The sequence below is a fragment of the Dasypus novemcinctus genome, chromosome 5, assembly GCF_030445035.2.
Source record: "Dasypus novemcinctus isolate mDasNov1 chromosome 5, mDasNov1.1.hap2, whole genome shotgun sequence".
NCBI classification, from domain to species: Eukaryota; Metazoa; Chordata; class Mammalia; order Cingulata; family Dasypodidae; genus Dasypus; species Dasypus novemcinctus.
The window spans coordinates 42,018,917-42,029,243 of record NC_080677.1 but is presented as its reverse complement, the minus strand read 5'-3'; positions in this window follow the sequence as shown (position 1 = coordinate 42,029,243).

Sequence of the window (10,327 nt, the reverse complement as noted above, 5' to 3'; positions counted from 1 at the left end):
GAACCCAATTTCTTATGCATACATTGCAAGTAAATCCTACTTCTTAGTAAAAGAACAAGTCTCAAGAGTTAATCTTTCCTTTTCACCTAGTCCCGGGTAAGGCACTAAGGTATAAAGGAGCAGTGCCTGCTATTGAAACACTTCCAATCTATAGTTTAAACCATTATAGAACAATACAAGATTATTTATAACTCAAAAATGACAGCCTGGTAAAAAGAATTCTAGGAAATATTTGCCTATCTTTCCTAGCTAGTTTGAGAATTTCCAAGAATAAAAGAGAAAGCCTCAACCACATTGTTGTTACCAATGCCACACATCAAAAGCAATTGTTAGGAATTACCATATACCATTCTCTAGTACCTATATAATGTCTACTGGGATGTAGGACAGGCCTAAGTCAGGTGTCTTCTTTCTATGTGGTGGGACTGGGATGCCTATAAGTCTTGCTATTTCAGATAAATGAGTAGTATAAGAAAAGAATACTGATAAACTTGCAGTATCCTACACCTTTCTGAAATGAGAATTTCATTCTGGAAGTTTCAGGGTATCAGGAGAGCTGCCTCCCAATGCTCATCCATTAAACCTTCGATAACTGCCTTCCTCCATCCACGGTATGCCTTGAACTTTGAGCATACACCCACATTATCAAACCAGCACAAATCTGGTGAGGAGACTCCATCCTGTTTCAAAGCCTTGGGGGGCAGCCAGTGAATTCCTGATGCCTCAGATAAAAGAAACCCTTTGGTACACCAGTCTTTTTGTGCCAAGCTAGATGCGAAATGAAACAAAAATTGCATTGATTTCAAGCAAAGGTACACCAAGCTGACTACAATTTGATGAGCCATATTGTGATAGAACTACAAGTAGTCAGAAAAATCATACTGTGATCTGAAAGAATGCATACTAAGTCAAACCTTGAAGTAGCAGCTACAATTGACCTCAGAAGGATTAACTCAGAGTACACAGAGAAAGGTCTGCTGATTATATATGTTTGGGATTCCCTGACACCCAGCCCCACTCTATAATCAAAATGACTCTTTTAATTCTCAGATGAGGCCTGTGAAGAGAGGAATTCCGGTCTCAGTGCTCTGAAGACAAGATTTTATAAACATGAACGCAAAGAGTTGGCAGGACATTAAAGTTTATCTATTCCAATCTTCTACTTAATGTATCAGATCTCACTACAACATTCTCTAAAATGGTCGTTGACTTTGTTTGAACAAGGAAATGATTATTCAACTGACAATGCAGTGCTGAAGTAACAGTAAAATCACTGGATACCTCAAATGATATGTATCCCCTTGGTTTTTGTCTCATGTTAGTAGTAAATAATAATTTCTTTCCTTATATATGTGTAAGATTCTCTGCCCCTCATTTCAAGAATTCTAAAGTTCTCTTCCCCTGCCTTTTCCCTGATGATATCAGCTAGTAAACCCTTTATTTGCTCAGCCCCATACCTTCACACCAATTAGGGGAGAAAGTTCCCATGAAGAAAAGAATATTGCAAGTGTTCAATTAATACCTCTTTCCAATGCAACAGTAACTAAAGAGTCCCCCAATGTTAAGTTAGAAACTTTCACATTGATTGTATGCTGCCTTACACATGTTCTTGAGCTACATCTCTGCTCCCACAGAGAAGTCATAAAATGGGTACGATTGAAGAGCTGGAATATTCCTTAGAGACCATCTCCACTAACCTCTGCAGAAGCGAAAAAGAGATCAAAAAGAAATAGGAAATGTTTTGAATGAAAGAAATGGAAAGAAATTGATTGTGCCAGATAAATGTGGGCCTACTTTTAAAATGCAAGCCCAGAAAACTGGAAATTTCTACAATTAGCAAATCAGTGAAAGTTGAAGTATACAGTTAAGGCCAATAGAGCTGAAAATCAAATGCCAAGGAGGATTCTAAGCACTTCACATGTAATAACTCATTTAATCCTCAAAATAATCCTATGAGGTGGCTTTTAATATTATCTTTTTACAGATAAGAAAACTTTGACTTCCAATATTATCTATTTTACATAGGAGAAAACTGTCGCTTAGAGAAATTAAGTATCTGGCCCAATAAAGCCTGTGTTCTTAAGCACTATCCCATGACCACTGTTAGTTAGATAGTATGGTGCAGCATTAAGTTTAAGTCTGAGACCCTGACAAATAGTGCAAAAAATAAAAGAGAAAACAGTGTTTTCTTTAGTATTTTAAACTTCCAACAAATTTAATAGGCGATTTCTTCAACAGAGAAAAACATCTGTGAGCAAAATCAGAAAGAATAAACCATGAAGGAACTTATATAAGAAATAATGGGAAGCGAATGTAGCTCAACTGATAGAGCATCCACCTACCATATGGGAGGTCCAGGGTTCAAACCCAGGGCCTCCTGGCCCGTGTCGTGAGCTGGCCCCCACACAGCACTGCCGTATGCAAGTGCTGTGCCACGCAGGAGCGCCCCCCACATAGGGGAGCCCCATGCACAAGGAATGTGCCCTGCATAGAGCCGCCCAGCGGGAGAAAAGCACAGCCCTCCCAAGAGTGGCTCCGCACACATGGAGAGCTGACACAGCAAGATGACACAACCAAACAGAGACACAGATTCCCAGTGCCACCGAGAATACAAGTGAACACAGAAGAACACACAACAACTGGGGGAAAGGGGAGAAAAATAAATAAAATAAATCTTTTTTAAAAAAAGAAAGAATGGCCATCATAATAGGTAGTAAACAATTGTCAGCCTTTTTAATATCTCTGTTCTTGCAAAGCCTCCAGCTGAGGCTAAGGACACAGCATCTACCTGAAACTCTGTAGGCTATCCCTCACATCAAGAAGGCACAAAGACTAAGCAACAACTGGGTCATACAGCACAGGGTCCTTCTGCTTCCTATAGGAATTTTTCTTGGGCTTGTCCCACTCAGTTTACCTTATAATTAAAGCCTGTTAGAAAAAAGTAGAGATCATGCAACTGAATAAAACATCCCGGGGGCTATTTCCTGTTCAGGAGACAAAATGAAAATAAATCCTGCCAAGGAAAGGAGGGAGGGAGGGAGGGAAGAAGAAGAAAAAATGTCACGGTAGCAGCATACAAACTAAAAAGCATTTCTTAAATTGGGTTCAGCTGTATCTGAGATAATCCCCTTCTTCCTTTCTTCCCTACCCTGTTGCAAGGCACAGAGTTCCCCCAACCCTGCCCACACATTTCCTTTCTGCATTCTACTTGTGTTGCTATGACCCAGGATTTCACTCTTTCACAAGTATCTACTGAATCTCTACTACACAGGATCCCCAACACTAGTGAAAAAATAAGCTTTTGACAACTTCTTCCTACCAAACCCATCCGTATCAGCTCATAACCACTCTTTACTTCCTGTCACTTTGGAAAAAGAATTCTTCCATCAAAGCCACATCTGTCTAGGATGGCTGTTATTAAAAAAAAAAAAGAAAGAAAGAAAGAAAATAACAAGTGTTGGCAAGGATATGGAGAAATTAGAACCCTTATACATTTTTGGTGGCATTGTAAAAGGGTACAGACACTGTGGAAATCAGTTTGGCAAATCCTCAGAAAGCTGAACACAGAATTACCATATGACCCAGCAATCCCACTTTGAACTGAAAGCAGAGACACAGATATTTGTACATCGATATTTATAGCAGCATTATTCATAATAGCAAAAAGGTGGAAGCAATCCAAGTGTCTATTAACAGATGAATGAATAAACAAAATGTGCTATAGACATGAAATGGAATATTATTCAACCATAAAATAAAAGAATAAAGTTCTGATACATGCTATAACATACATGAAACTTGAAGTCAAACACAAAGAGACAAATATTATATGATCTTGTTTATATGAAATACCTAGAATAAGCCAATCCATAAAGATATATAGATTGCAGGTTACCAAGGACCAGGAGGTATGAAGGAAGGGGAGTTTTTTGCCTGCAGGGTTTCTGTTTGAGGGGATGAAAGGTTTGGCTAATGGATATTGGTGATAGTAGCACAATATTGTGAATGTTATTAATATGACTAAATTGTACATTTGAAAGTGGTCAAAATGAGAAATTTTGAGTTGTTTATATGTTACTACAATAAAAAGTATTTCAAAGTGGAGAAATAGACTCCCTTAGACAAACAAAACTTAAGGCAATTTGTCACCAGTAGACCTGCATTGCAGGAAATGTTAAAATGAATTACTCTAAAGAGAAGAAAAAGATAAAGTTCAGAAACTCGGACCTTTATAAAAAAAGAAAAGGTTTGAGAAGGAGGAAAAGATGGTAAGGTAATACATTTTTTTAAAAAATTTTAAAGTACAGTCTGCCAGATTTGTTTTCTGAATTTCTTCTTTTTTCCATCGCTCAGAAACATGTTTCATCTGCTATCCTATACCTACCATGATCTTCAGACTCTCTCTCTATAGGATAATTCCCTACAACATGAAAACCACTCTTTTTAATAAATGTCCTCTCTTACCACCAACTTCTTCCAGTTACCCTACTAAGTTTCATCTCCCAGCCCTACCTGAGCCTTAAAGAGGTATCTACACATGCTTTCTTTGCTTTCTAACTTCTTATTCAATCTCCAGTCGATCTGACTCTTGATAATATCACTGACTATGATTGTTAGTTTCCAAAGATGACCCCAAACATTTCTGCTCTTCCCTGTACAAGCATGCTGCTCCTCAAATCAAGTAGTGGAGGTTATTACCCCTTCCCTTGCCTCCGCTCTGGGCTTGTGTCTGCTTTGATCAGTATAATACAGTGGGAACGACTCCATGCACCTTGCCCTAGCAGCTTCCACCTCCTTGTCTAGAAAATTCCTGTGGGCTCTCTATCTCAGAACCCACTGTTATATTAATAATTGTTCATCAAACATTAGACTATTAGGTCCAATTCATTGCACTTATCATAATTTGTAATTATTTCTATTTTATTCTAGGATTATGGGTAATGTCTGTCTCCCCCAATAGTCACGTAATTGTCAGATTGATCTACATCACACTCTTAAATAAACCCCTCCCTTTGTCTATGGGCTGGCCTAGTAAAACGCTTCTAATAAATGGAATATGGGGAAAGTGATTTGATGTCATTTTCATGACTTGTAGAAGACCATAGTCTTGTGAAACCCTGTGACTTCCATCTTGCTAATAGACTCTCTCAGGTTACATATTTTGGTGAAGCAAGCTTTTATATTGGAAATGCCTAAATGGCAAGGAAATGAGGACAGTCTCCCGCCAAGAGTCATCAAGGAAGTGAATCCTGCCAACAATCCCTTGAGTGAGCTTGGAAGTGGATCTTTCCCAAGTGAAGCCTTGAGATGGCTACAGTCCAGATGATGCTTTGAGTGCTGACCATAAGATACTCTGAAGTGGAGGACTCAGCTAAGCCATGCCCAGAATCCAGACCCACAGAAACTATGTGATAATGAATATGTGTTGTTTTAAGCCATGGAGCTTTAGGACAATTTGTTATACAATGATATGATCATTGTTTCTCCTATACCAAAAATAATAACTATAAGTGTTTGTATGTGTGAGTCAGTAGTCTAAGTACTTCATCTAATCATCACAACAACCTTAGGAAGTAAATAGTGCTATTTTCCTAATTTTATAAATGAGGAATCTGAGGCCAAAAGGTTAAGTAACTTCCGAAAGTCATTCAACTAGTAAGAATTAGAGTTGGTAGCTTGGATTAGGTACTCAATAAATATTTCCTGAATGAATAAAAAAGTGAACTAATGTGTGGACGACACTGATATTCATTTGAGAATAAATATTTTGGGAGCCTCTCAAGCATTTTCTGCATGTTACCAAACTCTGAAATTTCTCAAGGCACATGTAATGGACTCCCACGATGTGCTAGCACTTTTGGGCCCTGTGGTTGACATAAAATATCCCTTACCTAAACTAATGCACACAGTAGGTAGTATAGATACTTGATACTATTTACAGACCATTTAGGGAAATCATACAGAAGAGTCTGGTCATTGGCCATGATTTATGGTATGAGATTAATGGCTGATATTAGTGAATCTGACCATTTTATTAGATTTAAATTCCCAGGTTCAGCTGTAAATAAGAACTAGCTGATGAGCATTTTGTAGGATACCTTCTGGCTACCCTTGCAGTTCCACACCTGCAAGCTGGGTTGTGTGATTCATATCAGATGATTTCTTTACCACAAATAGGTGTGGTTTCCAAATAAATAGTTCCAGAATATGACTTCATGCCAAAGGACTGAGGCCAGCCTGGCCTTACATCCTTATCTTATCCCTTATTTAGAGCAAAATTTAATCTTCAACAGTGATTGTTTCAAAAGTTTGATTCAGGAAAAAAGAGAAGTAGGTAAGACTATATTCTTCAACATTAATCCTATTTAACCTCCTGGGATTCTGTGGGTGTTTGGGCAGTAATGTAATAATAGATATGCTGATATGTGTCTAAAAGGAATGTTTCATGACAATGAGTCATTATGCCCCTCACTTCAAGGCTGTTTTGGTAGCTAGCAGGAAGTGGTATGTATCTCCAGAGTATAAAATCGGCCTCAAAGTCAGGGGGGCCTATATAAATCTTGAGGTAATAGAAACATATTTCTCAGCTATTTGCAAGTTCACCCCCACCCTACAATAGAGATTGAATCTACCTCTGTGAGGGTCCACATGGGCTTTCTAGAGTAAGATTCTTTGGATTTTTGACATTTTTATAATTCCTCTTATTACTGAAGCATTTGGAAAGGCATCATGACGTCAGGACTTTTTTTCAAGTCAATTCACTGAGTTTTCCTTTACTCTATAACAGGAATAATCTAAGACCTATTTTTCTTTCAGGGTTAGCCTCCTTTCCAAAGCTTGATGGATTTCCCAGTAGTAAAAGAACTAGTTCCTTCCATGATTGCTAAGGGACAATATCACTCTCAGAGATTATATCAGCACCATCACCCCATTCCCAACCCAGCGTGCTCAGCAATTCTTCATTACCAGTCATTCCCCTCTCTTTTCCATCCTGGCAGCTTCCTGGAAAATAAAAAATAACTCCTCCTCTCAAAAAGTCTGCAGTCACTGCCCTTAATAAGTAAGCATGTAGGGAAAGAATGGCAAACCCTTAAGTATAAATCCGTATGCCCAATCCCTCACCCCATACTCCCTCCCAAGACAAGAGTTTTCATCTGACTTACAGTGAGGATGGTTTAAATGAAGAACAGAGCCCTACATAAAGAGTTAACATCTATTAAGCATTAATTTAATCCCCACAGTAAGCCTGAAAGTAGCCCCATTTTACAGATGTAGTACTCAGAAACAAGGAAGTTAATACTCCTAAAGTCATAGGGCTCCTAATTAACAGTATGACATTTGAACCATGGCGCCCTAGAGCAGAGATTCAGTCACACATGATTCTAACTAAAGAAAACGGCAGTTTATTCTTCAGCCTGCTGGTCCAGGTCAGGGCTGACTGGAGCTAAAGCATAAATTAGGTCCTCAGCTTTCTTTTTCAGCCTAGTTTCCACACTTCCAAAACCTCAAGCATCCAGTCTCCTCCCACACTTCATTAAGCCTGTTTTCTAGAACAGACAAGTTATCAATCAGTCAATGTGAATATAGCTACCGCATTACATGCCGTGGGAGATATTTACATTTAAACCAACTTACTCTGTTTTACAACCTAAAAAGTTTTTTCAGAAAGTTGCCTTTAAAGGAATTTTGGGCATCTATGAACAAATGTGGAGGGAAGAATGTGGCAGAAACATGTAGGCCATGTAGAAGATTCTTCTTAAAGTAGAATGCACACCACATGGATAAATGCCAGCTCCATTCACGGGGTCTGTTTTGCTGTTAAATGAGGAAGGGAAATTGCATTCAAGTCTGTTTAATTTAGCTTCATGACCAACTCAGAACTCTATAGTGTACTCAGAAGCAAAATAAATCAGTGACACTTTCACCCTTGGGGACATCACCTCACTGGAGAGACAGCATGCATATAAACATAGAACAACCCCAGGTGATATTAGATGGTGTGCCAAAATAATTCATTAGACAACAACTGCTGTAGAAGATTCAGAGGCTAGAAAAATTAGTCTAGGCCTTGGTATTTTGGAAGATTTCCAAAAAGATGTCTTGGTATAAACCTGGAAAGATTTGAAGAGGAAAATACAAGAATTAGGAAGAAGAGAACCAAAATCGGTGGTGTAGAAGTGAGAACAAAACTTAGGTTAAGGGAAGCAGACTGGCCCAGTGGTTAGGGCGTCCATCTACCACAAAGGAGGTCCATGGTTCAAACCCCGGGCCTCCTTGACCCGTGTGGAGCTGGCCCACGCACAGTGCTGATGTTGCACAAGGAGTGCCATGCCACACAGGGATGTCCCCCATGTAGGGGAGCCCCACAGGCAAGGAGTGTGCCCCTAAGGAGAGCTGCCCAGCGCGAAAAAAAGTGCAGCCTGCCCAGGAGTGGCGGCCGCACACCCGGAGAGTTGACACAGCAAGATGACACAACAAGAATACACATAGATTCCTGATGCCGCCGACAACAATACAATGAAAGCAGACACAGAAGAACACACAGCAAATACACACAAAGAGCAGACAACTGGGGTGGGGGAAGGGGAGAGAAATAAATTTAAAAAATAAATCTTTTTAAAAATTTTAAAAATAAAAACTTAGGTTGAAACTAAGAATCTGTATTCCACCCCTTACCCTACTCTGCCTTTGCAGTTATTCCACAAACATTCCTTGAGTTTTTATTTTGTATTAGACACTGTTCTAACCACAGGGGAATCAGATTGATGAACACCCTCCATTCACAGAGCTTACATTCTAACAAGGGAGACAGATACATAAATAGATAAATAATATAAATTCAAGTAGTGATAATACTAAGAGAAAAAATTAGCTCAATGAAGAGAGGTACTGGAGGGGAAGTCCACTTTAGTTGCTGTGGTCCTAGAAGCCTTCTCTGACGAGGTGGCAGGTGATACCTGGGCTGAGACCTAACTGAACATTGTTCCAACCAGAGAAAAAGGCAAGTGCAAGGGAACTGAGTCAGAAATTTTAGAAGGGGGGAAAGGGAGGGGAGAAGAAAGAAGGAAGGAAGGAAGGAACAAAGGAATGAAGAGGGGGAAGAGGGAATGGGGGCATGGAGGAAGGAGGGAGGGAGAAAGCAGGCCAATATTCCGTGGCACAGTGAATGGGGGAGTGTGTGGTAAATATTGTCTCCTGTGCTCAGCATCCATTGCCGCCCCTTCTAAGCTCACTCCCGTATCACAGGGATGGTATACAAGTACCAAGCATGGGACTGGGGGCAGAGTGGGTTTGTGATTAGGTAGGAACTGAGGGCAATCCTCCCAACATAAAAGGAGAGAAGGTAGAATATGTGTGAGCAAATATATGTCAGTTTTATCAGTTCTTTCTAAAATAAAGTATAAGGCAAGGTCATCAGCTGAGGAAGTTAGTGGGAGAGTAAATGTATGAGAAATGTCAATGGGATTGTTAACAGTCTATTCCAGATGCCCCCTGAGATTTGAGGTTTCAATTTTAAAGCTCAGGAGTTGCCTGATTTTCTCCAACAATGCTCAGCTGTTAGATGAAGGTTCAGAAGAGGCAGATAGTTGGGTTTAATCACGGTGGTGTGCTACAGATGAGTACAATTGGGAATGAGAGAACTTAAGGTTTTTTTGTTTTGTTTTTTTCTGTTTTGTTTTGTTTTTGAGGTACTGTTTTTGAGGGATTAAACCTCAGACCTCTTATGTGGGAAGCTGGCATTCAACCACTGAGATACATCGGTTCCCCTAAGTTGGTCTTTTTGTTTGTTTGCTTATTTTTGGTTTTTGGTTTTAGGAGGTACTGGGGATGGAACCCTGGATCTGGTGTGTGGGAAGAAGGCACTCGAAACTTGAACTACATCCTCTTCCTAAAGCTGTTTTTAAGAAATTGGTTCTAGCATTGGGCCAAGAAACCTAAGCTTCTTTTCCTCCTTTGTGGAATACAGCTGATAGGGCTTTATGCTCCTGCTAAAAGTAGCGGTGGTAGGGTACAATGAGATCAAATTATGAGGAGCCTTGAATTCGCAGGCTGGAAGTTAGACTTGATCTTGGAGAAAGTTGTCATTCGTGACATTTTGAAGAAGGAAGTGATAAAAATGGTTCAGAGGAAAAGACCAAGAGTTTTCCTCTCATCTCTTGGACAATCAGGATTTGTGAGGCTTTATGCACCTGAATTTACCTGTAGAACAGCAACACTATTAATAAAGAGCTTCTCTGTAAATCAATTATTATCTACTGTAGAAAATCCAGTAAAGGAAAATCAATGAAATATGATTCCCATATTCTAGGGACTTCTGTTACAAACA